This window comes from Scyliorhinus torazame, chromosome 5 (assembly GCF_047496885.1).
Source record: "Scyliorhinus torazame isolate Kashiwa2021f chromosome 5, sScyTor2.1, whole genome shotgun sequence".
Taxonomy (NCBI): domain Eukaryota; kingdom Metazoa; phylum Chordata; class Chondrichthyes; order Carcharhiniformes; family Scyliorhinidae; genus Scyliorhinus; species Scyliorhinus torazame.
The window spans coordinates 127,253,704-127,276,874 of NC_092711.1; the positions used below are offsets into that span (position 1 = coordinate 127,253,704).

The window sequence follows — 23,171 nt, forward strand, 5'->3', positions numbered from 1 at the left end:
TATCATCTTGCATCAGTGACTTTGTCTATATATATGTTTCTGGAACCTACCTCTTCATTCACCTGAGGAAGGAGCAGTGCTCCGAAAGCGAGTGGTTGGTGTTGTCAGACTTCTTACTATTCAACAAGCTGGCTGACCTGTTGGTGTTTCGAATTCCACATTCCCATCATGCAAACATACGAAATTTGATTCTGTGATACTAATTGGTCTGTTTTATAGACGGATACACACACGGGAGCACATACTAACGGATGAGATAGAAGCAGCAGTCGGCCATTCGGTCCCTTCAGCCTGTTCTGCTGTTCACTAAGACCACGGCTCATCTGTTTATGTTTCGAATTCCACATTCCCATCATGCAAACATACGAAATAAGATTCTGTGATACTGAACATTCTGTTTTCTAGAATGATACAGCACATGTGCAGAGTTCGAAAGAAGCTCAACAAACACTCGAGGAACAGCAGCGCATCTTTCCACTGGGCTCAATACAGCTTTCACACTCATAGTGTGTGCAACAGTCTCACACTGTAAATGCTGCCCCCACTCTGTGTGTCCTTACATCGCAGATTTGGTTTGAATCTTGTTTCCACTTGTTCTTTGTATCCGGGCGACAGTTGTTGGTCAATCTGCCATCGACAGCTCCTCCAGACACATCTTTTGTTTCTTTGTTTCTTCCATTGCTCTGACAGAGCTGGCACAGACACGGCAGCCCGAATGGCCTCATTCTGTGGTGTAATTATTCTCTGATTCAATGCTAACCTCAGCCTGTGACCAGGGACCCAAGGCCTTTTCCCATTTAATATCTCCTGACTTGTCCCCCATCAGAGCCCTTTCCTGTTGTTCTGTTTGCTCCCTCTGGGATTTCACTTGCTTCTAATTTTCCACATTTCTAACCTGTCCTGGTTTTAATGGAAGCTCATGGAGGTGAAAGTGAATTTTGTTTCCCTGACCACAAATGCTGCCTGACTTCCTGAGTTTTCCCAGCATTTTCCGCAGATATCTGATTGGCTGTGGATGGCAATCAAAGTATCTTTTTGTTCAATCAGCTCTTTCTTGCTGGCTCGTTGGTCTAGGGGTAAGATTCTCGCTTCGGGGTTTGTACTGCATGGAAATGTGAGAGGTCCCGGGTTCAAATCCCGGACGAGCCCTTTGATGTTGCTTCTTATTGGCTGAGCAACATGTTTTCTTCATTTCTTTGCGGTGCAGACTGCAGGATTCATTCACATTGGGTTTGCTTTGAGAAGCTGAGCTCACGCTGCAGGGAACCAGTACATTCCCGAGAAAAATCGAAATATTTTCAAAAAGCTTGGCTGTGAGTGGACATTCCCTTAACTCGTCACTAATTTTGGTGACTCCATGGTGGTGGATTCAGGCAGCTTACACTGTTACCTGCCCCTCGGTGTAAATTTGCTGATAAGACCTTACACAGTGGTCTTTCCCCATTGCGCCTTGGCGGCAGCTGCCCCAAGGTGGAGACAAACATCAACTGCTTCTGTTTCATTTGATTCATTCGGGGATGTGAACATCGCTGGCGAGGCCAGGATTTACTGCCCACAACTATTTGCTATTGAGAAGGTGGTGGTGAGCTGCTTCTTGAACCGCTGCAGTCCATTGGTGTAGGTACACCCACAGTGCTGTTAGGGAGGGAGTTCCAGGATTATTTCCCAGTGACAGTGAAGGAAAAACCGATATATTTCCAAGTAATAATAATCTTAATTATTGTCACAAATAATCTTATATTAACAATGCAATGAAATTACTGTGAAAATGGTCAGGATGGGGAGTGGCTGGGAAGGGAACTTTCAGGGTGTCAGGGTCTTGTGTTTGGAAGGCGCTGTCTAAGATGCCTTTGGTGAGTTCCTGCACCCATCCAGACAAGTGGAGAGTATTGCATCACACTCCTGACTTGTGCCTTGTAGATGGTGGACAGGTTTTGTGGGGTTAGGAGGTGAGTTACTCGCTGCAGGATTCCCAGCCTCTGACCTGCATTTGTCGCCATTGAAGGAACTGTTAATATTTGTGCCGAGTCAAAATAGGAGCATCTGTGTCCCTGCTCAGTGTGCCGGCAATTTTCAGCACTTCTGCTACTCCTGAATTCATTTTGAGGTACATGTCAGAGCGAATGACACATGATTGAAAGTTATTATATTCAGGTAATATTGGATAGTGGATTCACTGGGGGAGTGGCTGGTGGTTGAATAGTGTAATTGTCTCTAGACCAGTAAAGCAAAGAACCAGGCTGGAGCTCTGGGGACCGGGGTTCCACACGGCAGAACAACACAGCAACTCAATTCAGGGGCAATTCAGGATCAGTGTAAATGAATAAAGAAAATGTCAATCATGTAACTTTTCCACACAGGGAAATGAATGGGGTTTGACAATGTTTCTGCGCGGTTTTATGTGTGATCCTTTATGTGTGTAAAGCAAACATGGGCAGCACGGTAGCATAGTGGTTAGCACAATTGCTTCACAGCTCCAGGGTCCCAGGTTCTACCTGTCCCCGGTGTTACGAAGGATGGGCCTGGCCTCATTGCCGCGGAATGCTCCATGTAGTTGGACCGTGCCGTACCACCTGTCCCTCGTGGAAACATTTTTGCAGGAAAATACCTTTGACCACAAGGCAATGAAGCAGTGGTCAGCACGTAATGTCCTCGAGGCCCTCAGGGAAAAGGAGAATGTGGAGGACGTTGGATGGTTCCCTGAGCAGACTGTCAGAGTCATCTGGCAGAATGCCACATCACCAGAACTTTCAAACAAGCACCAAGACCTAGCTTGGCTGATGGTGAGAAGGGCCCTCCCTGTCAGATTCTTCATGTACACCCGAAGGCTCTGCGCCATTGCACGCTGCCCTCGGAGTGGCTGTGGAGGAAATGAGACGGTCACCCACCTCCTTGTGTAATGTGCCTTTGCAAAGAAGGTCTGGAGAGAGATGCAGTGGTACTTGTCAAGGTTCATCCCGAGCAGCTCTGTGACACAGGACTCTGTGCTCTACGGACTGTTTCCAGGGACACACACCGAGACAAACATCAACTGCTGCTGGAAGGTCATCAACTCGGTGAAAGACGCTCTTTGGTCTGCCCGAAACTTGCTGATCTTCCAGTGCAAAGAGCTGTCCTCAACCGAGTGTTGCAGACTGGCACATTCCAAGGTCCAGGGCTACGTGCTGAGGGACGCACTCAAGCTTGGGGCAGCTGCCGCCAAGGCGCAATGGGGAAAGACCACTGTGTAAGGTCTTATCTGCAAATTTACATAGAGGGGCGGGTAACAGTGTAAACCCCCCTCGTCTGGGTCATTAACACTCCAAAAAGAAACATAACAATGCAAATGTTTAAGACGGAATTGTAACGTAAAGAGCGATATGTGTGTAATGTTATCAAAATTGAATGGAAGAAAGTCAAGGGAATGTGTAACTCTGATGGAAATGTACAGCCAAGACAATTCAAAATGTTTTGTAATGTTTATGGTAGATTTTATGAATAAAGTCTACTTTTTGAAAAAACAAACAAACACACCGATTAAACTAATTTTTATTTCCTGTCCGTTCTACTGGTTTCGGTGCCGACGATGTTTGTGGACAAACTGCAGCTTCTGTATATGTTTCCCCCGCTGCATTTATTCCCCTGGAATTGATACTCATTTTCTGTTTTCATCAAATGTCCAAACGCAGTAAAGTTCCGATCATGTCCACCAGAGGGCGACATGGTCACAGGTTTCCTCCTTCTCAAATACCCGCCACAATATCCACCTTCAGGTTCTGACTCAGTCAATGGTTCCTCTCTGTTTTCAAACATACGAACAGATTAAATAGAAGCAGAAGTTGGCCATTCGGCCCCTTCAGGCTGCTCTGCCATTCAATAAGATGTGGAGATGCCGGCGTTGGACTGGGGTGGGCACAGTAAGAAGTCTTACAACACCAGGTTAAAGTCCAACAGGTTTGTTTCGAATCACTGGCTTTGGGAGCACTGCTCCTTCATCGGGTGTGTAAAGAGGTGGGTTCTACAACCATATATATAGACACAGTCAATGATACAAAGACTCGCATTCAAAGTATCATCTTACATCAGTGACTGTGTCTATATATATGTTTCTGGAACCTACCTCTTCATTCACCTGAGGAAGGAGCAGTGCTCCGAAAGCGAGTGGTTGGTGTTGTCAGACTTCTTACTATTCAACAAGCTGGCTGACCTGTTGGTGTTTCGAATTCCACATTCCCATCATGCAAAGATACGAAATCTGATTCTGTGATACTAATTGGTCTGTTTTATAGACGGATACACACACGGGAGCACATACTAACGGATGAGATAGAAGCAGAAGTCGGCCATTCGGTCCCTTCAGCCTGTTCTGCTGTTCACTGAGACCACGGCTCATCTGTTTGTGTTTCGAATTCCACATTCCCATCATGCAAACATACGAAATAAGATTCTGTGATACTAAATATTCTGTTTTCTAGAATGATACAACACATGTGCAGAGTTCGAAAGAAGCTCAACAAACACTCGAGGAACAGCAGCGCATCTTTCCACTGGGCTCAATACAGCTTTCACACTCATAGTGTGTGCAACCGTCTCACACTGTAAATGCTGCCCCAACTCTGTGTGTACTTCCATCGCAGATTTGGGTTTGAATCTTGTTTCCACTTGTTCTTTGTGTCTTGGCGACAGTTGTTGATCAACCTGCCATCGACAGCTCCTCCAGACACATCTTTTGTTTCTTTGTTTCTTCCATTGCTCTGACAAAGAGCTGGCACAGACACGGCGGCCCGAATGGCCTCATTCTGTGGTGTAATTATTCTCTGATTCGATGCTAACCTCACTCTGTGGCCAGGGACCCTAGGCCTTTTCTCATTTAATATCTCCTGACTTGCTCCCCATCAGAGCCCTTTCCTGTTGTTCTGTTTGCTCCCTCTGGGATTTCACTTGCTTCTAATTTTCCACATTTCTAACCTGTCCCGGTTTTAATGGAAGCTCATGGAGGTGAAAGTGAATTTTGTTCCCCTGTCCACAAATGCTGCCTGACTTCCTGAGTTTTCCCACCATTTTCCGGAGATATTTGATTGGCTGTGGATGGCAATCAAAGTATCTTTTCGTTCAATCAGCTCCTTCTTGTCGGCTCGTTGGTCTAGGGGTAAGATTCTCGCTTCGGGGTTTGTACTGCACGGAAATGTGAGAGGCCCCGGGTTCAAATCCCGGACGAGCCCTTTGATGTTGTTTCTTATTGGCTAAGCAACATGTTTTCTTCATTTCTTTGCGGTGCAGACGGCGGGATTCATTCACATTGGGTTTCCTTTGAGAAGCTGAGCTCACGCTGCAGGGAACCAATACGTTCCCGAGAAAAATCGAAATATTTTCAAAAAGCTTGTCTATGAGTGGACATTCCCTTATCTCGTTACTAATTTTGGTGACTCCATGGTGGTGGATTCAGGCAGCTATCTGTATGTTTCATTTGATTCATTCGGGGATGTGAACATCGCTGGCGAGGCCAGGATTTACTGCCCAGGACTATTCGCTATTGAGAAGGTGGTGGTGAGCTGCTTCTTGAACCGCTGCAGTCCATTGGTGTAGGTACACCCACAGTGCTGTTAGGGAGAGAGTTCCAGGATTATTTCCCAGTGACAGTGAAGGAACAACCGATATATTTCCAAGTAATAATAATCTTAATTTTTGTCAAAAATAATCTTATATTAACAATGCAATGAAGTTACTGTGAAAATGGTCAGGATGGGGAGTGGCTGGGAAGGGAACTTTCAGGGTGTCGGGGTCTTGGGTTTGGAAGGTGCTGTCTAAGATGCCTTTGGTGAGTTCCTGCACCCATCCTGGCGAGTGGAGAGTATCACACTCCTGACTTGTGCCTTGTAGATGATGGACAGGCTTTGTGGGGTTAGGAGGTGAGTTACTCGCTGCAGGATTCCCAGCCTCTGACCTGCATTTGTCGCCATTGAAGGAACTGTTAATATTTGTGCCGAGTCAAAATAGGAGCATCTGTGTCCCTGCTCAGTGTGCCGGCAATTTTCAGCACTTCTGCTTCTCCTGAATTCATTTTGAGGTACATGTCAGAGCGAATGACACATGATTGAAAGTTATTATATTCAGGTAATATTGGATAGTGGATTCACTGGGGGAGTGGCTGGTGGTTGAATAGTGTAATTGTCTCTAGACCAGTGAAGCAAAGAACCAGGCTGGAACTCTGGGACCGGGGTTCCACACGGCAGAACAACTCAGCAACTCAATTCAGGGGCAATTCAGGATCAGTGTAAATGAATAAAGAAAATGTCAATCATGTAACTTTTCCACACAGGGAAATGAATGGGGTTTGACAATGTTTCTGCGCGGTTTTAAACCGAGAGCCTTTATGTGTGTAAAGCAAATATGGGCAGCACGGTAGCATAGTGGTTAGCACAATTGCTTCACAGCTCCAGGGTCCCAGGTTCTACCTGTCCCCGGTGTTACGAAGGATGGGCCTGGCCTCATTGCCGTGGAATGCTCCATGTAGTTGGACCGTGCCGTACCACCTGTCCCTCGTGGAAACATTTTTGCAGGAAAATACCTTTGACCACAAGGCAATGAAGCAGTGGTCAGCACGTAATGTCCTCGAGGCCCTCAGGGAAAAGGAGAATGTGGAGGACGTTGGATGGTTCCCTGAGCAGACTGTCAGAGTCATCTGGCAGAATGCCACATCACCAGAACTTTCAAACAAGCACCAAGACCTAGCTTGGCTGGTGGTGAGAAGGGCCCTCCCTGTCAGATTCTTCATGTACACCCGAAGGCTCTGTGCCATTGCACGCTGCCCTCGGAGTGGTTGTGGGGGAAATGAGACCGTAACCCACCTCCTTGTGTAATGTGCCTTTGCAAAGAAGGTCTGGAGAGAGATGCAGTGGTACTTGTCAAGGTTCATCCCGAGCAGCTCTGTGACACAGGACTCTGTGCTCTACGGTCTGTTTCCAGGGACACACACCGAGACAAACATCAACTGCTGCTGGAAGGTCATCAACTCGGTGAAAGACGCTCTTTGGTCTGCCCGAAACTTGCTGATCTTCCAGTGCAAAGAGCTGTCCTCAACCGAGTATTGCAGACTGGCACATTCCAAGGTCCAGGGCTACATGCTGAGGGACGCACTCAAGCTTGGGGCAGCTGCCGCCAAGGCGCAATGGGGAAAGACCACTGTGTAAGGTCTTATCTGCAAATTTACATAGAGGGGCAGGTAACAGTGTAAAGCCCCCTCGTCTGGGTCATTAACACTCCAAAAAAAAACATAACAATGCAAATGTTTCAGACGGAATTGTAACGTAAAGAGCGATATGTGTGTAATGTTATCAAAATTGAATGGCAGAAAGTCAAGGGAATGTGTAACTCTGATGGAAATGTACAGCCAAGGCAATTCAAAATGTTTTGTAATGTTTATGATAGATTTTATGAATAAAGTCTACTTTTTGAAAAAACAAACAAACAACCGATTAAACTAATTTTTATTTCCTGTCCGTTCAACTGGTTTCGGTGCCGACGATGTTTGTGGACAAACTGCAGCTTCTGTATATGTTTCCCCCGCTGCATTTATTCCCCTGGAATTGATACTCATTTTCTGTTTTCATCAAATGTCCAAACGCTGTAAAGTTCCGATCATGTCCACCAGAGGGCGACATGGTCACTGGTTTCCTCCTTATCAAATACCCGCCACAATATCCACCTTGAGGTTCTGACTCAGTCAATGGTTCCTCTCTGTTTTCAAACATACGAACAGATTAAATAGAAGCAGAAGTTGGCCATTCGGCCCCTTCAGGCTGCTCTGCCATTCAATAAGATGTGGAGATGCCGGCGTTGGACTGGGGTAAACACAGTAAGAAGTCTTACAACACCAGGTTAAAGTCCAACAGGTTTGTTTCGAATCACTGGCTTTCGGAGCGCTGCTCCTTCATCGGGTGTGTAAAGAGGTGGGTTCCATAACCATATATATATAGACACAGTCAATGATACAAAGACTCGCATTCAAAGTATCATCTTACATCAGTGACTGTGTCTATATATATGTTTCTGGAACCTACCTCTTCATTCACCTGAGGAAGGAGCAGTGCTCCGAAAGCGAGTGGTTGGTGTTGTCAGACTTTTTACTATTCAACAAGCTGGCTGACCTGTTTGTGTTTCGAATTCCACATTCCCATCATGCAAAGATACGAAGTTTGATTCTGTGATACTAATTGGTCTGTTTTATAGAATGATACACACACGGGAGCACATACTAACGGATGAGATAGAAGCAGAAGTTGGCCATTCGGTCCCTTCAGCCTGTTCTGCTGTTCACTAAGACCACGCCTCATCTGTTTGTGTTTCGAATTCCACATTCCCATCATGCAAACATATGAAATAAGATTCTGTGATACTGAATATTCTGTTTTCTAGAATGATACAACACATGTGCAGAGTTCGAAAGAAGCTCAACAAACACTCGAGGAACAGCAGCGCATCTTTCCACTGGGCTCAATACAGCTTTCACACTCATAGTGTGTGCAACAGTCTCACACTGTAAATGCTGCCCCCATTCTGTGTGTCCTTCCATCGCAGATTTGGGTTTGAATCTTGTTTCCACTTGTTCTTTGTGTCCGGGCGGCAGTTGTTGGTCAATCTGCCATCGACAGCTCCTCCAGACACATCTTTTGTTTCTTTGTTTCTTCCATTGGTCTGACAGAGAGCTGGCACAGACACGGCAGCCCGAATGGCCTCATTCTGTGGTGTAATTATTCTCTGATTCAATGCTAACCTCACCCTGTGGCCAGGGACCCAAGGCCTTTTCTCATTTAATCTCTCCTGACTTGCCCCCCATCAGAGCCCTTTCCTGTTGTTCTGTTTGCTCCCACCGGGATTTCACTTGCTTCTAATTTTCCACATTTCTAACCTGTCCTGGTTTTAATGGAAGCTCATGGAGGTGAAAGTGAATTTTGTTTCCCTGACCACAAATGCTGCCTGACTTACTGAGTTTTCCCAGCATTTTCCGCAGATATCTGATTGGCTGTGGATGGCAATCAAAGTATCTTTTCATTCAATCAGCTCCTTCTTACCGGCTCGTTGGTCTAGGGGTAAGATTCTCGCTTCGGGGTTTGTACTGTACGGAAATGTGAGAGGTCCCGGGTTCAAATCCCGGATGAGCCCTTTGATGTTGTTTCTTATTGGCGAAGCAACATGTTTTCTTCATTTCTTTGCGGTGCAGACGGCGGGATTCATTCCCATTGGGTTTCCTTTGAGAAGCTGAGCTCACACTGCAGGGAACCAATACGTTCCCGAGAAAAATCGAAATATTTTCAAAAAGCTTGTCTGTGAGTGGACATTCCCTTACTCGTCACTAATTTTGGTGACTCCATGGTGGTGGATTCAGGCAGCTTACACTGTTACCTGCCTCTCGGTGTAAATTTGCTGATGAGACCTTACACAGTGGTCTTTCCCCATTGCGCCTTGGCGGCAGCTGCCCCAAGGTGGAGACAAACATCAACTGCTTCTGTTTCATTTGATTCATTCGGGGATGTGAACATCGCTGGCGAGGCCAGGATTTACTGCCCACAACTATTTGCTATTGAGAAGGTGGTGGTGAGCTGCTTCTTGAACCGCTGCAGTCCATTGGTGTAGGTACACCCACAGTGCTGTTAGGGAGGGAGTTCCAGGATTATTTCCCAGTGACAGTGAAGGAACAACCGATATATTTCCAAGTAATAATAATCTTAATTATTGTCACAAATAATCTTATATTAACAATGCAATGAAATTACTGTGAAAATGGTCAGGATGGGGAGTGGCTGGGAAGGGAACTTTCAGGGTGTCGGGGTCTTGGGTTTGGAAGGTGCTGTCTAAGATGCCTTTGGTGAGTTCCTGCACCCATCCAGACAAGTGGAGAGTATCACACTCCTGACTTGTGCCTTGTAGATGGTGGACAGGTTTTGTGGGGTTAGGAGGTGAGTTACTCGCTGCAGGATTCCCAGCCTCTGACCTGCATTTGTCGCCATTGAAGGAACTGTTAATATTTGTGCCGAGTCAAAATAGGAGCATCTGTGTCCCTGCTCAGTGTGCCGGCAATTTTCAGCACTTCTGCTACTCCTGAATTCATTTTGAGGTACATGTCAGAGCGAATGACACATGATTGAAAGTTATTATATTCAGGTAATATTGGATAGTGGATTCACTGGGGGAGTGGCTGGTGGTTGAATAGTGTAATTGTCTCTAGACCAGTGAAGCAAAGAACCAGGCTGGAACTCTGGGGGCCGGGGTTCCACACGGCAGAACAACTCAGCAACTCAATTCAGGGGCAATTCAGGATCAGTGTAAATGAATAAAGAAAATGTCAATCATGTAACTTTTCCACACAGGGAGATGAATGGGGTTTGACAATGTTTCTGCGCGGTTTTAAACCGAGATCCTTTATGTGTGTAAAGCAAACATGGGCAGCACGGTTGCATAGTGGTTAGCACAATTGCTTCACAGCTCCAAGGTCCCAGGTTCTACCTGTCCCCGGTGTTACGAAGGATGGGCCTGGCCTCATTGCCGCGGAATGCTCCATGTAGTTGGACCGTGCCGTACCACCTGTCCCTCGTGGAAACATTTTTGCAGGAAAATACCTTTGACCACAAGGCAATGAAGCAGTGGTCAGCGCGTAATGTCCTCGAGGCCCTCAGGGAAAAGGAGAATGTGGAGGACGTTGGATGGTTCCCTGAGCAGACTGTCAGAGTCATCTGGCAGAATGCCACATCACCAGAACTTTCAAACAAGCGCCAAGACCTAGCTTGGCTGATGGTGAGAAGGGCCCTCCCTGTCAGATTCTTCATGTACACCCGAAGGCTCTGCGCCATTGCACGCTGCCCTCGGAGTGGCTGTGGAGGAAATGAGACGGTCACCCACCACCTTGTGTAATGTGCCTTTGCAAAGAAGGTCTGGAGAGAGATGCAGTGGTACTTGTCAAGGTTCATCCCGAGCAGCTCTGGGACACAGGACTCTGTGCTCTACGGACTGTTTCCAGGGACACACACCGAGACAAACGTCAACTGCTGCTGGAAGGTCATCAACTCGGTGAAAGACGCTCTTTGGTCTGCCTGAAACCTGCTGATCTTCCAGTGCAAAGAGCTGTCCTCAACCGAGTGTTGCAGACTGGCACATTCCAAGGTCCAGGGCTACGTGCTGAGGGACGCACTCAAGCTTGGGGCAGCTGCCGCCAAGGCGCAATGGGGAAAGACCACTGTGTAAGGTCTTATCTGCAAATTTACATAGAGGGGCGGGTAACAGTGTAAACCCCCCTCGTCTGGGTCATTAACACTCCAAAAAGAAACATAACAATGCAAATGTTTAAGACGGAATTGTAACGTAAAGAGCGATATGTGTGTAATGTTATCAAAATTGAATGGAAGAAAGTCAAGGGAATGTGTAACTCTGATGGAAATGTACAGTCAAGACAATTCGAAATGTTTTGTAATGTTTATGATAGATTTTATGAATAAAGTCTACTTTTTGAAAAAACAAATAAACACACCGATTAAACTAATTTTTATTTCCTGTCCGTTCAACTGGTTTCGGTGTCGACGATGTTTGTGGACAAACTGCAGTTTCTGTATATGTTTCCCCCGCTGCATTTATTCCCCTGGAATTGATACTCATTTTCTGTTTTCATCAAATGTCCAAACGCTGTAAAGTTCCGATCATGTCCACCAGAGGGCGACATGGTCACAGGTTTCCTCCTTATCAAACACCCGCCACAATATCCACCTTCAGGTTCTGACTCAGTCAATGGTTCCTCTCTGTTTTCAAACATACGAACAGATTAAATAGAAGCAGAAGTTGGCCATTCAGCCCCTTCAGGCTGCTCTGCCATTCAATAAGATTTGGAGATGCCGGCGTTGGACTGGGGTGGGCACAGTAAGAAGTCTTACAACACCAGGTTAAAGTCCAACAGGTTTGTTTCGAATCACTGGCTTTGGGAGCACTGCTCCTTCATCGGGTGTGTAAAGAGGTGGGTTCTACAACCATATATATAGACACAGTCAATGATACAAAGACTCGCATTCAAAGTATCATCTTACATCAGTGACTGTGTCTATATATATGTTTCTGGAACCTACCTCTTCATTCACCTGAGGAAGGAGCAGTGCTCCGAAAGCGAGTGTTTGGTATTGTCAGACTGGCTGACCTGTTTGTGTTTCGAATTCCACATTCCCATCATGCAAAGATACGAAATCTGATTCTGTGATACTAATTGGCCTGTTTTATAGAATGACACACACGGGAGCACATACTAACGGATGAGATAGAAGCAGAAGTCGGCCATTCGGTCCCTTCAGCCTGTTCTGCTGTTCACTAAGACCTCGGCTCATCTGTTTGTGTTTCGAATTCCACATTCCCATCATGCAAACATATGAAATAAGATTCTGTGATACTAAATATTCTGTTTTCTAGAATGATACAGCACATGTGCAGAGTTCGAAAGAAGCTCAACAAACACTCGAGGAACAGCAGCGCATCTTTCCACTGGGCTCAATACAGCTTTCACACTCATAGTGTGTGCAACAGTCTCACACTGTAAATGCTGCCCCCATTCTGTGTGTCCTTCCATCGCAGATTTGGGTTTGAATCTTGTTTCCACTTCTTCTTTGTGTCCGGGCGACAGTTGTTGATCAATCTGCCATCGACAGCTCCTCCAGACACATCTTTTGTTTCTTTGTTTCTTCTATTGCTCTGACAGAGAGCTGGCACAGACACGGCGGCCCGAATGGCCTCATTCTGTGGTGTAATTATTCTCTGATTCGATGCTCACCTCACTCTGTGGCCAGGGACCCAAGGCCTTTTCTCATTTAATATCTCCTGACTTGCTCCCCATCAGAGCCCTTTCCTGTTGTCCTGTTTGCTCCCTCTGGGATTTCACTTGCTTCTAATTTTCCACATTTCTAACCTGTCCTGGTTTTAATGGAAGCTCATGGAGGTGAAAGTGAATTTTGTTTCCCTGTCCACAAATGCTGCCTGACTTCCTGAGTTTTCCCAGCATTTTCCCCAGATATCTGCTTGGCTGTGGATGGCAATCAAAGTATCTTTTCGTTCAATCAGCTCCTTCTTACTGGCTCGTTGGTCTAGGGGTAAGAGTCTCGCTTCGGGGTTTGTACTGCACGGAAATGTGAGAGGTCCCGGGTTCAAATCCGGGACGAGCCCTTTGATGTTGTTTCTTATTGGCTAAGCAACATGTTTTCTTCATTCCTTTGCGGTGCAGATGGCGGGATTCATTCACATTGGGTTTGCTTTGAGAAGCTGAGCTCACACTGCAGGGAACCAATACGTTCCCGAGAAAAATCGAAATATTTTCAAAAAGCTTGTCTGTGAGTGGACATTCCCTTATCTCGTCACTAATTTTGGTGACTCCATGGTGGTGGATTCAGGGAGCTATCTGTATGTTTCATTTGATTCATTCGGGGATGTGAACATCACTGGCGAGGCCAGGATTTACTGCCCACAACTATTTGCTATTGAGAAGGTGGTGGTGAGCTGCTTCCTGAACTGCTGCAGTCCATTGGTGTAGGTACACCCACAGTGCTGTTAGGGAGAGAGTTCCAGGATTATTTCCCAGTGACAGTGAAGGAACAACCGATATATTTCTAAGTAATAATAATCTTAATTATTGTCACAAATAATCTTATATTAACAATGCAATGAAATTACTGTGAAAATGGTCAGGATGGGGAGTGGCTGGGAAGGGAACTTTCAGGGTGTCGGGTCTTGGGTTTGGAAGGTGCTGTCTAAAATGCCTTTGGTGAGTTCCTGCACCCATCCTGGCAAGTGGAGAGTATCACACTCCTGACTTGTGCCTTGTAGATGATGGACAGGTTTTGTGGGGTTAGGAGGTGAGTTACTCGCTGCAGGATTCCCAGCCTCTGACCTGCATTTGTCGCCATTGAAGGAACTGTTAATATTTGTGCCGAGTCAAAATAGGAGCATCTGTGTCCCTGCTCAGTGTGCCGGGGATTTTCAGCACTTCTGCTTCTCCTGAATTCATTTTGAGGTACATGTCAGAGCGAGTGACACATGATTGAAAGTTATTATATTCAGGTAATATTGGATAGTGGATTCACTGGGGGAGTGGCTGGTGGTAGAATAGTGCAATTGTCTCTAGACCAGTGAAGCAGAGAACCAGGCTGGAGCTCTGGGGACCGGGGTTCCACGCGGCAGAACAACTCAGCAACTCAATTCAGGGGCAATTCAGGATCAGTGTAAATGAATAAAGAAAATGTCAATCATGTAACTTTTCCACACAGGGAAATGAATGGGGTTTGACAATGTTTCTGCGCGGTTTTAAACCGAGAGCCTTTATGTGTGTAAAGCAAACATGGGCAGCACGGTAGCATAGTGGTTAGCACAATTGCTTCACAGCTCCAGGGTCCCAGGTTCTACCTGTCCCCAGTGTTACGAAGGATGGGCCTGGCCTCATTGCCGCGGAATGCTCCATGTAGTTGGACCGTGCCGTACCACCTGTCCCTCGTGGAAACATTTTTGCAGGAAAATACCTTTGACCACAAGGCAATGAAGCAGTGGTCAGCACGTAATGTCCTCGAGGCCCTCAGGGAAAAGGAGAATGTGGAGGACGTTGGATGGTTCCCTGAGCAGACTGTCAGAGTCATCTGGCAGAATGCCACATCACCAGAACTTTCAAACAAGCACCAAGACCTAGCTTGGCTGGCGGTGAAAAGGGCCCTCCCTGTCAGATTCTTCATGTACACCCGAAGGCTCTGCGCCATTGCACGCTGCCCTCGGAGTGGCTGTGGAGGAAATGAGACGGTCACCCACCTCCTTGTGTAATGTGCCTTTGCAAAGTAGGTCTGGAGAGAGATGCAGTGGTACTTGTCAAGGTTCATCCCGAGCAGCTCTGTGACACAGGACTCTGTGCTCTACGGACTGTTTCCAGGGACACACACCGAGACAAACATCAACTGCTGCTGGAAGGTCATCAACTCGGTGAAAGACTCTCTTTGGTCTGCCCGGAACGTGCTGATCTTCCAGTGCAAAGAGCTGTCCTCAACCGAGTGTTGCAGACTGGCACATTCCAAGGTCCAGGGCTACGTGCTGAGGGACGCACTCAAGCTTGGGGCAGCTGCCGCCAAGGCGCAATGGGGAAAGACCACTGTGTAAGGTCTTATCTGCAAATTTACATAGAGGGGCGGGTAACAGTGTAAACCCCCCTCGTCTGGGTCATTAACACTCCAAAAAGAAACATAACAATGCAAATGTTTAAGACGGAATTGTAACGTAAAGAGCGATATGTGTGTAATGTTATCAAAATTGAATGGAAGAAAGTCAAGGGAATGTGTAACTCTGATGGAAATGTACAGTCAAGACAATTCGAAATGTTTTGTAATGTTTATGATAGATTTTATGAATAAAGTCTACTTTTTGAAAAAACAAACAAACACACCGATTAAACTAATTTTTATTTCCTGTCCGTTCAACTGGTGTCGGTGCCGGCGATGTTTGTGGACAAACTGCAGCTTCTGTATATGTTTCCCCCGCTGCATTTATTCCCCTGGAATTGATACTCATTTTCTGTTTTCATCAAATGTCCGAACGGTGTAAAGTTCCGATCATGTCCACCAGAGGGCGACATGGTCACAGGTTTCCTCCTTATCAAATACCCGCCACAATATCCACCTTCAGGTTCTGACTCAGTCAATGGTTCCTCTCTGTTTTCAAACATACGAACAGATTAAATAGAAGCAGAAGTTGGCCATTCGGCCCCTTCAGGCTGCTCTGCCATTCAATAAGATGTGGAGATGCCGGCGTTGGACTGGGGTGGGCACAGTAAGAAGTCTTACAACACCAGGTTAAAGTCCAACAGGTTTGTTTCGAATCACTGGCTTTGGGAGCACTGCTCCTTCATCGGGTGTGTAAAGAGGTGGGTTCTACAACCATATATATAGACACAGTCAATGATACAAAGACTCGCATTCAAAGTATCATCTTACATCAGTGACTGTGTCTATATATATGTTTCTGGAACCGACCTCTTCATTCACCTGAGGAAGGAGCAGTGCTCCGAAAGCGAGTGGTTGGTGTTGTCAGACTTCTTACTATTCAACAAGCTGGCTGACCTGTTGGTGTTTCGAATTCCACATTCCCATCATGCAAAGATACAAAATTTGATTCTGTGATACTAATTGGTCTGTTTTATAGAATGACACACGGGAGCACATACTAACGGATGAGATAGAAGCAGAAGTCGGCCATTCGGTCCCTTCAGCCTGTTCTGCTGTTCACTAAGACCACGGCTCATCTGTTTGTGTTTCGAATTCCACATTCCCATCATGCAAACATATGAAATAAGATTCTGTGATACTAAATATTCTGTTTTCTAGAATGATACAGCACATGTGCAGAGTTCGAAAGAAGCTCAACAAACACTCGAGGAACAGCAGCGCATCTTTCCACTGGGCTCAATACAGCTTTCACACTCATAGTGTGTGCAACAGTCTCACACTGTAAATTCTGCCCCCATTCTGTGTGCCCTTACATCGCAGATTTGGGTTTGAATCTTGTTTCCACTTCTTCTTTGTGTCCGGGCGACAGTTGTTGATCAATCTGCCATCGACAGCTCCTCCAGACACATCTTTTGTTTCTTTGTTTCTTCTATTGCTCTGACAGAGAGCTGGCACAGACACGGCGGCCCGAATGGCCTCATTCTGTGGTGTAATTATTCTCTGATTCGATGCTCACCTCACTCTGTGGCCAGGGACCCAAGGCCTTTTCTCATTTAATATCTCCTGACTTGCTCCCCATCAGAGCCCTTTCCTGTTGTCCTGTTTGCTCCCTCTGGGATTTCACTTGCTTCTAATTTTCCACATTTCTAACCTGTCCTGGTTTTAATGGAAGCTCATGGAGGTGAAAGTGAATTTTGTTTCCCTGTCCACAAATGCTGCCTGACTTCCTGAGTTTTCCCAGCATTTTCCCCAGATATCTGCTTGGCTGTGGATGGCAATCAAAGTATCTTTTCGTTCAATCAGGTCCTTCTTACTGGCTCGTTGGTCTAGGGGTAAGAGTCTCGCTTCGGGGTTTGTACTGCACGGAAATGTGAGAGGTCCCGGGTTCAAATCCGGGACGAGCCCTTTGATGTTGTTTCTTATTGGCTAAGCAACATGTTTTCTTCATTCCTTTGCGGTGCAGATGGCGGGATTCATTCACATTGGGTTTGCTTTGAGAAGCTGAGCTCACACTGCAGGGAACCAATACGTTCCCGAGAAAAATCGAAATATTTTCAAAAAGCTTGTCTGTGAGTGGACATTCCCTTATCTCGTCACTAATTTTGGTGACTCCATGGTGGTGGATTCAGGGAGCTATCTGTATGTTTCATTTGATTCATTCGGGGATGTGAACATCACTGGCGAGGCCAGGATTTACTGCCCACAACTATTTGCTATTGAGAAGGTGGTGGTGAGCTGCTTCCTGAACTGCTGCAGTCCATTGGTGTAGGTACACCCACAGTGCTGTTAGGGAGAGAGTTCCAGGATTATTTCCCAGTGACAGTGAAGGAACAACCGATATATTTCTAAGTAATAATAATCTTAATTATTGTCACAAATAATCTTATATTAACAATGCAATGAAATTACTGTGAAAATGGTCAGGATGGGGAGTGGCTGGGAAGGGAACTTTCAGGGTGTCGGGTCTTGGGTTTGGAAGGTGCTGTCTAAAATGCCTTTGGTGAGTTCCTGCACCCATCCTGGCAAGTGGAGAGTATCACACTCCTGACTTGTGCCTTGTAGATGATGGACAGGTTTTGTGGGGTTAGGAGGTGAGTTACTCGCTGCAGGATTCCCAGCCTCTGACCTGCATTTGTCGCCATTGAAGGAACTGTTAATATTTGTGCCGAGTCAAAATAGGAGCATCTGTGTCCCTGCTCAGTGTGCCGGGGATTTTCAGCACTTCTGCTTCTCCTGAATTCATTTTGAGGTACATGTCAGAGCGAGTGACACATGATTGAAAGTTATTATATTCAGGTAATATTGGATAGTGGATTCACTGGGGGAGTGGCTGGTGGTAGAATAGTGCAATTGTCTCTAGACCAGTGAAGCAGAGAACCAGGCTGGAGCTCTGGGGACCGGGGTTCCACGCGGCAGAACAACTCAGCAACTCAATTCAGGGGCAATTCAGGATCAGTGTAAATGAATAAAGAAAATGTCAATCATGTAACTTTTCCACACAGGGAAATGAATGGGGTTTGACAATGTTTCTGCGCGGTTTTAAACCGAGAGCCTTTATGTGTGTAAAGCAAACATGGGCAGCACGGTAGCATAGTGGTTAGCACAATTGCTTCACAGCTCCAGGGTCCCAGGTTCTACCTGTCCCCAGTGTTACGAAGGATGGGCCTGGCCTCATTGCCGCGGAATGCTCCATGTAGTTGGACCGTGCCGTACCACCTGTCCCTCGTGGAAACATTTTTGCAGGAAAATACCTTTGACCACAAGGCAATGAAGCAGTGGTCAGCACGTAATGTCCTCGAGGCCCTCAGGGAAAAGGAGAATGTGGAGGACGTTGGATGGTTCCTTGAGCAGACTGTCAGAGTCATCTGGCAGAATGCCACATCACCAGAACTTTCAAACAAGCACCAAGACCTAGCTTGGCTGGCGGTGAAAAGGGCCCTCCCTGTCAGATTCTTCATGTACACCCGAAGGCTCTGCGCCATTGCACGCTGCCCTCGGAGTGGCTGTGGAGGAAATGAGACGGTCACCCACCTCCTTGTGTAATGTGCCTTTGCAAAGTAGGTCTGGAGAGAGATGCAGTGGTACTTGTCAAGGTTCATCCCGAGCAGCTCTGTGACACAGGACTCTGTGCTCTACGGACTGTTTCCAGGGACACACACCGAGACAAACATCAACTGCTGCTGGAAGGTCATCAACTCGGTGAAAGACTCTCTTTGGTCTGCCCGGAACGTGCTGATCTTCCAGTGCAAAGAGCTGTCCTCAACCGAGTGTTGCAGACTGGCACATTCCAAGGTCCAGGGCTACGTGCTGAGGGACGCACTCAAGCTTGGGGCAGCTGCCGCCAAGGCGCAATGGGGAAAGACCACTGTGTAAGGTCTTATCTGCAAATTTACATAGAGGGGCGGGTAACAGTGTAAACCCCCCTCGTCTGGGTCATTAACACTCCAAAAAGAAACATAACAATGCAAATGTTTAAGACGGAATTGTAACGTAAAGAGCGATATGTGTGTAATGTTATCAAAATTGAATGGAAGAAAGTCAAGGGAATGTGTAACTCTGATGGAAATGTACAGTCAAGACAATTCGAAATGTTTTGTAATGTTTATGATAGATTTTATGAATAAAGTCTACTTTTTGAAAAAACAAACAAACACACCGATTAAACTAATTTTTATTTCCTGTCCGTTCAACTGGTGTCGGTGCCGGCGATGTTTGTGGACAAACTGCAGCTTCTGTATATGTTTCCCCCGCTGCATTTATTCCCCTGGAATTGATACTCATTTTCTGTTTTCATCAAATGTCCGAACGGTGTAAAGTTCCGATCATGTCCACCAGAGGGCGACATGGTCACAGGTTTCCTCCTTATCAAATACCCGCCACAATATCCACCTTCAGGTTCTGACTCAGTCAATGGTTCCTCTCTGTTTTCAAACATACGAACAGATTAAATAGAAGCAGAAGTTGGCCATTCGGCCCCTTCAGGCTGCTCTGCCATTCAATAAGATGTGGAGATGCCGGCGTTGGACTGGGGTGGGCACAGTAAGAAGTCTTACAACACCAGGTTAAAGTCCAACAGGTTTGTTTCGAATCACTGGCTTTGGGAGCACTGCTCCTTCATCGGGTGTGTAAAGAGGTGGGTTCTACAACCATATATATAGACACAGTCAATGATACAAAGACTCGCATTCAAAGTATCATCTTACATCAGTGACTGTGTCTATATATATGTTTCTGGAACCGACCTCTTCATTCACCTGAGGAAGGAGCAGTGCTCCGAAAGCGAGTGGTTGGTGTTGTCAGACTTCTTACTATTCAACAAGCTGGCTGACCTGTTGGTGTTTCGAATTCCACATTCCCATCATGCAAAGATACAAAATTTGATTCTGTGATACTAATTGGTCTGTTTTATAGAATGACACACACGGGAGCACATACTAACGGATGAGATAGAAGCAGAAGTCGGCCATTCGGTCCCTTCAGCCTGTTCTGCTGTTCACTAAGACCACGGCTCATCTGTTTGTGTTTCGAATTCCACATTCCCATCATGCAAACATATGAAATAAGATTCTGTGATACTAAATATTCTGTTTTCTAGAATGATACAGCACATGTGCAGAGTTCGAAAGAAGCTCAACAAACACTCGAGGAACAGCAGCGCATCTTTCCACTGGGCTCAATACAGCTTTCACACTCATAGTGTGTGCAACAGTCTCACACTGTAAATTCTGCCCCCATTCTGTGTGCCCTTACATCGCAGATTTGGGTTTGAATCTTGTTTCCACTTCTTCTTTGTGTCCGGGCGACAGTTGTTGATCAATCTGCCATCGACAGCTCCTCCAGACACATCTTTTGTTTCTTTGTTTCTTCTATTGCTCTGACAGAGAGCTGGCACAGACACGGCGGCCCGAATGGCCTCATTCTGTGGTGTAATTATTCTCTGATTCGATGCTCACCTCACTCTGTGGCCAGGGACCCAAGGCCTTTTCTCATTTAATCTCTTCTGACTTGCTCCCCATCAGAGCCCTTTCCTGTTGTTCTGTTTGCTCCCTCTGGGATTTCACTTGCTTCTAATTTTCCACATTTCTAACCTGTCCTGGTTTTAATGGAAGCTCATGGAGGTGAAAGTGAATTTTGTTTCCCTGTCCACAAATGCTGCCTGACTTCCTGAGTTTTCCCAGCATTTTCCCCAGATATCTGCTTGGCTGTGGATGGCAATCAAAGTATCTTTTCGTTCAATCAGCTCCTTCTTACTGGCTCGTTGGTCTAGGGGTAAGAGTCTCGCTTCGGGGTTTGTACTGCACGGAAATGTGAGAGGTCCCGGGTTCAAATCCCGGACGAGCCCTTTGATGTTGTTTCTTATTGGCTAAGCAACATGTTTTCTTCATTCCTTTGCGGTGCAGATGGCGGGATTCATTCACATTGGGTTTGCTTTGAGAAGCTGAGCTCACACTGCAGGGAACCAATACGTTCCCGAGAAAAATCGAAATATTTTCAAAAAGCTTGTCTGTGAGTGGACATTCCCTTATCTCGTCACTAATTTTGGTGACTCCATGGTGGTGGATTCAGGGAGCTATCTGTATGTTTCATTTGATTCATTCGGGGATGTGAACATCACTGGCGAGGCCAGGATTTACTGCCCACAACTATTTGCTATTGAGAAGGTGGTGGTGAGCTGCTTCCTGAACTGCTGCAGTCCATTGGTGTAGGTACACCCACAGTGCTGTTAGGGAGAGAGTTCCAGGATTATTTCCCAGTGACAGTGAAGGAACAACCGATATATTTCTAAGTAATAATAATCTTAATTATTGTCACAAATAATCTTATATTAACAATGCAATGAAATTACTGTGAAAATGGTCAGGATGGGGAGTGGCTGGGAAGGGAACTTTCAGGGTGTCGGGTCTTGGGTTTGGAAGGTGCTGTCTAAAATGCCTTTGGTGAGTTCCTGCACCCATCCTGGCAAGTGGAGAGTATCACACTCCTGACTTGTGCCTTGTAGATGATGGACAGGTTTTGTGGGGTTAGGAGGTGAGTTACTCGCTGCAGGATTCCCAGCCTCTGACCTGCATTTGTCGCCATTGAAGGAACTGTTAATATTTGTGCCGAGTCAAAATAGGAGCATCTGTGTCCCTGCTCAGTGTGCCGGGGATTTTCAGCACTTCTGCTTCTCCTGAATTCATTTTGAGGTACATGTCAGAGCGAGTGACACATGATTGAAAGTTATTATATTCAGGTAATATTGGATAGTGGATTCACTGGGGGAGTGGCTGGTGGTAGAATAGTGCAATTGTCTCTAGACCAGTGAAGCAGAGAACCAGGCTGGAGCTCTGGGGACCGGGGTTCCACGCGGCAGAACAACTCAGCAACTCAATTCAGGGGCAATTCAGGATCAGTGTAAATGAATAAAGAAAATGTCAATCATGTAACTTTTCCACACAGGGAAATGAATGGGGTTTGACAATGTTTCTGCGCGGTTTTAAACCGAGAGCCTTTATGTGTGTAAAGCAAACATGGGCAGCACGGTAGCATAGTGGTTAGCACAATTGCTTCACAGCTCCAGGGTCCCAGGTTCTACCTGTCCCCAGTGTTACGAAGGATGGGCCTGGCCTCATTGCCGCGGAATGCTCCATGTAGTTGGACCGTGCCGTACCACCTGTCCCTCGTGGAAACATTTTTGCAGGAAAATACCTTTGACCACAAGGCAATGAAGCAGTGGTCAGCACGTAATGTCCTCGAGGCCCTCAGGGAAAAGGAGAATGTGGAGGACGTTGGATGGTTCCCTGAGCAGACTGTCAGAGTCATCTGGCAGAATGCCACATCACCAGAACTTTCAAACAAGCACCAAGACCTAGCTTGGCTGGCGGTGAAAAGGGCCCTCCCTGTCAGATTCTTCATGTACACCCGAAGGCTCTGCGCCATTGCACGCTGCCCTCGGAGTGGCTGTGGAGGAAATGAGACGGTCACCCACCTCCTTGTGTAATGTGCCTTTGCAAAGAAGGTCTGGAGAGAGATGCAGTGGTACTTGTCAAGGTTCATCCCGAGCAGCTCTGTGACACAGGACTCTGTGCTCTACGGACTGTTTCCAGGGACACACACCGAGACAAACATCAACTGCTGCTGGAAGGTCATCAACTCGGTGAAAGACTCTCTTTGGTCTGCCCGGAACGTGCTGATCTTCCAGTGCAAAGAGCTGTCCTCAACCGAGTGTTGCAGACTGGCACATTCCAAGGTCCAGGACTACGTGCTGAGGGACGCACTCAAGCTTGGGGCAGCTGCCGCCAAGGCGCAATGGGGAAAGACCACTGTGTAAGGTCTTATCTGCAAATTTACATAGAGGGGCGGGTAACAGTGTAAACCCCCCTCGTCTGGGTCATTAACACTCCAAAAAGAAACATAACAATGCAAATGTTTAAGACGGAATTGTAACGTAAAGAGCGATATGTGTGTAATGTTATCAAAATTGAATGGAAGAAA

General features: G+C 46.4%; 3 non-coding genes across 3 annotated transcripts; all 3 read left to right on the top strand.

Moving 5' to 3' along the window:
- Positions 1 to 1,059: 1,059 nt before the first annotated feature.
- trnap-cgg (transfer RNA proline (anticodon CGG)) lies at positions 1,060 to 1,149 on the top strand. The gene is given in 2 exon segments: positions 1,060 to 1,095; positions 1,114 to 1,149. It is a non-coding gene; the product is annotated as a tRNA-Pro (tRNA).
- A 3,962-nt stretch (positions 1,150 to 5,111) lies between these two features.
- trnap-cgg (transfer RNA proline (anticodon CGG)) lies at positions 5,112 to 5,201 on the top strand. Its single transcript is given in 2 exon segments — positions 5,112 to 5,147; positions 5,166 to 5,201. It is a non-coding gene; the product is annotated as a tRNA-Pro (tRNA).
- Positions 5,202 to 9,051: 3,850 nt separating this feature from the next.
- trnap-cgg (transfer RNA proline (anticodon CGG)) lies at positions 9,052 to 9,141 on the top strand. Its single transcript is given in 2 exon segments — positions 9,052 to 9,087; positions 9,106 to 9,141. It is a non-coding gene; the product is annotated as a tRNA-Pro (tRNA).
- Positions 9,142 to 23,171: the final 14,030 nt, after the last annotated feature.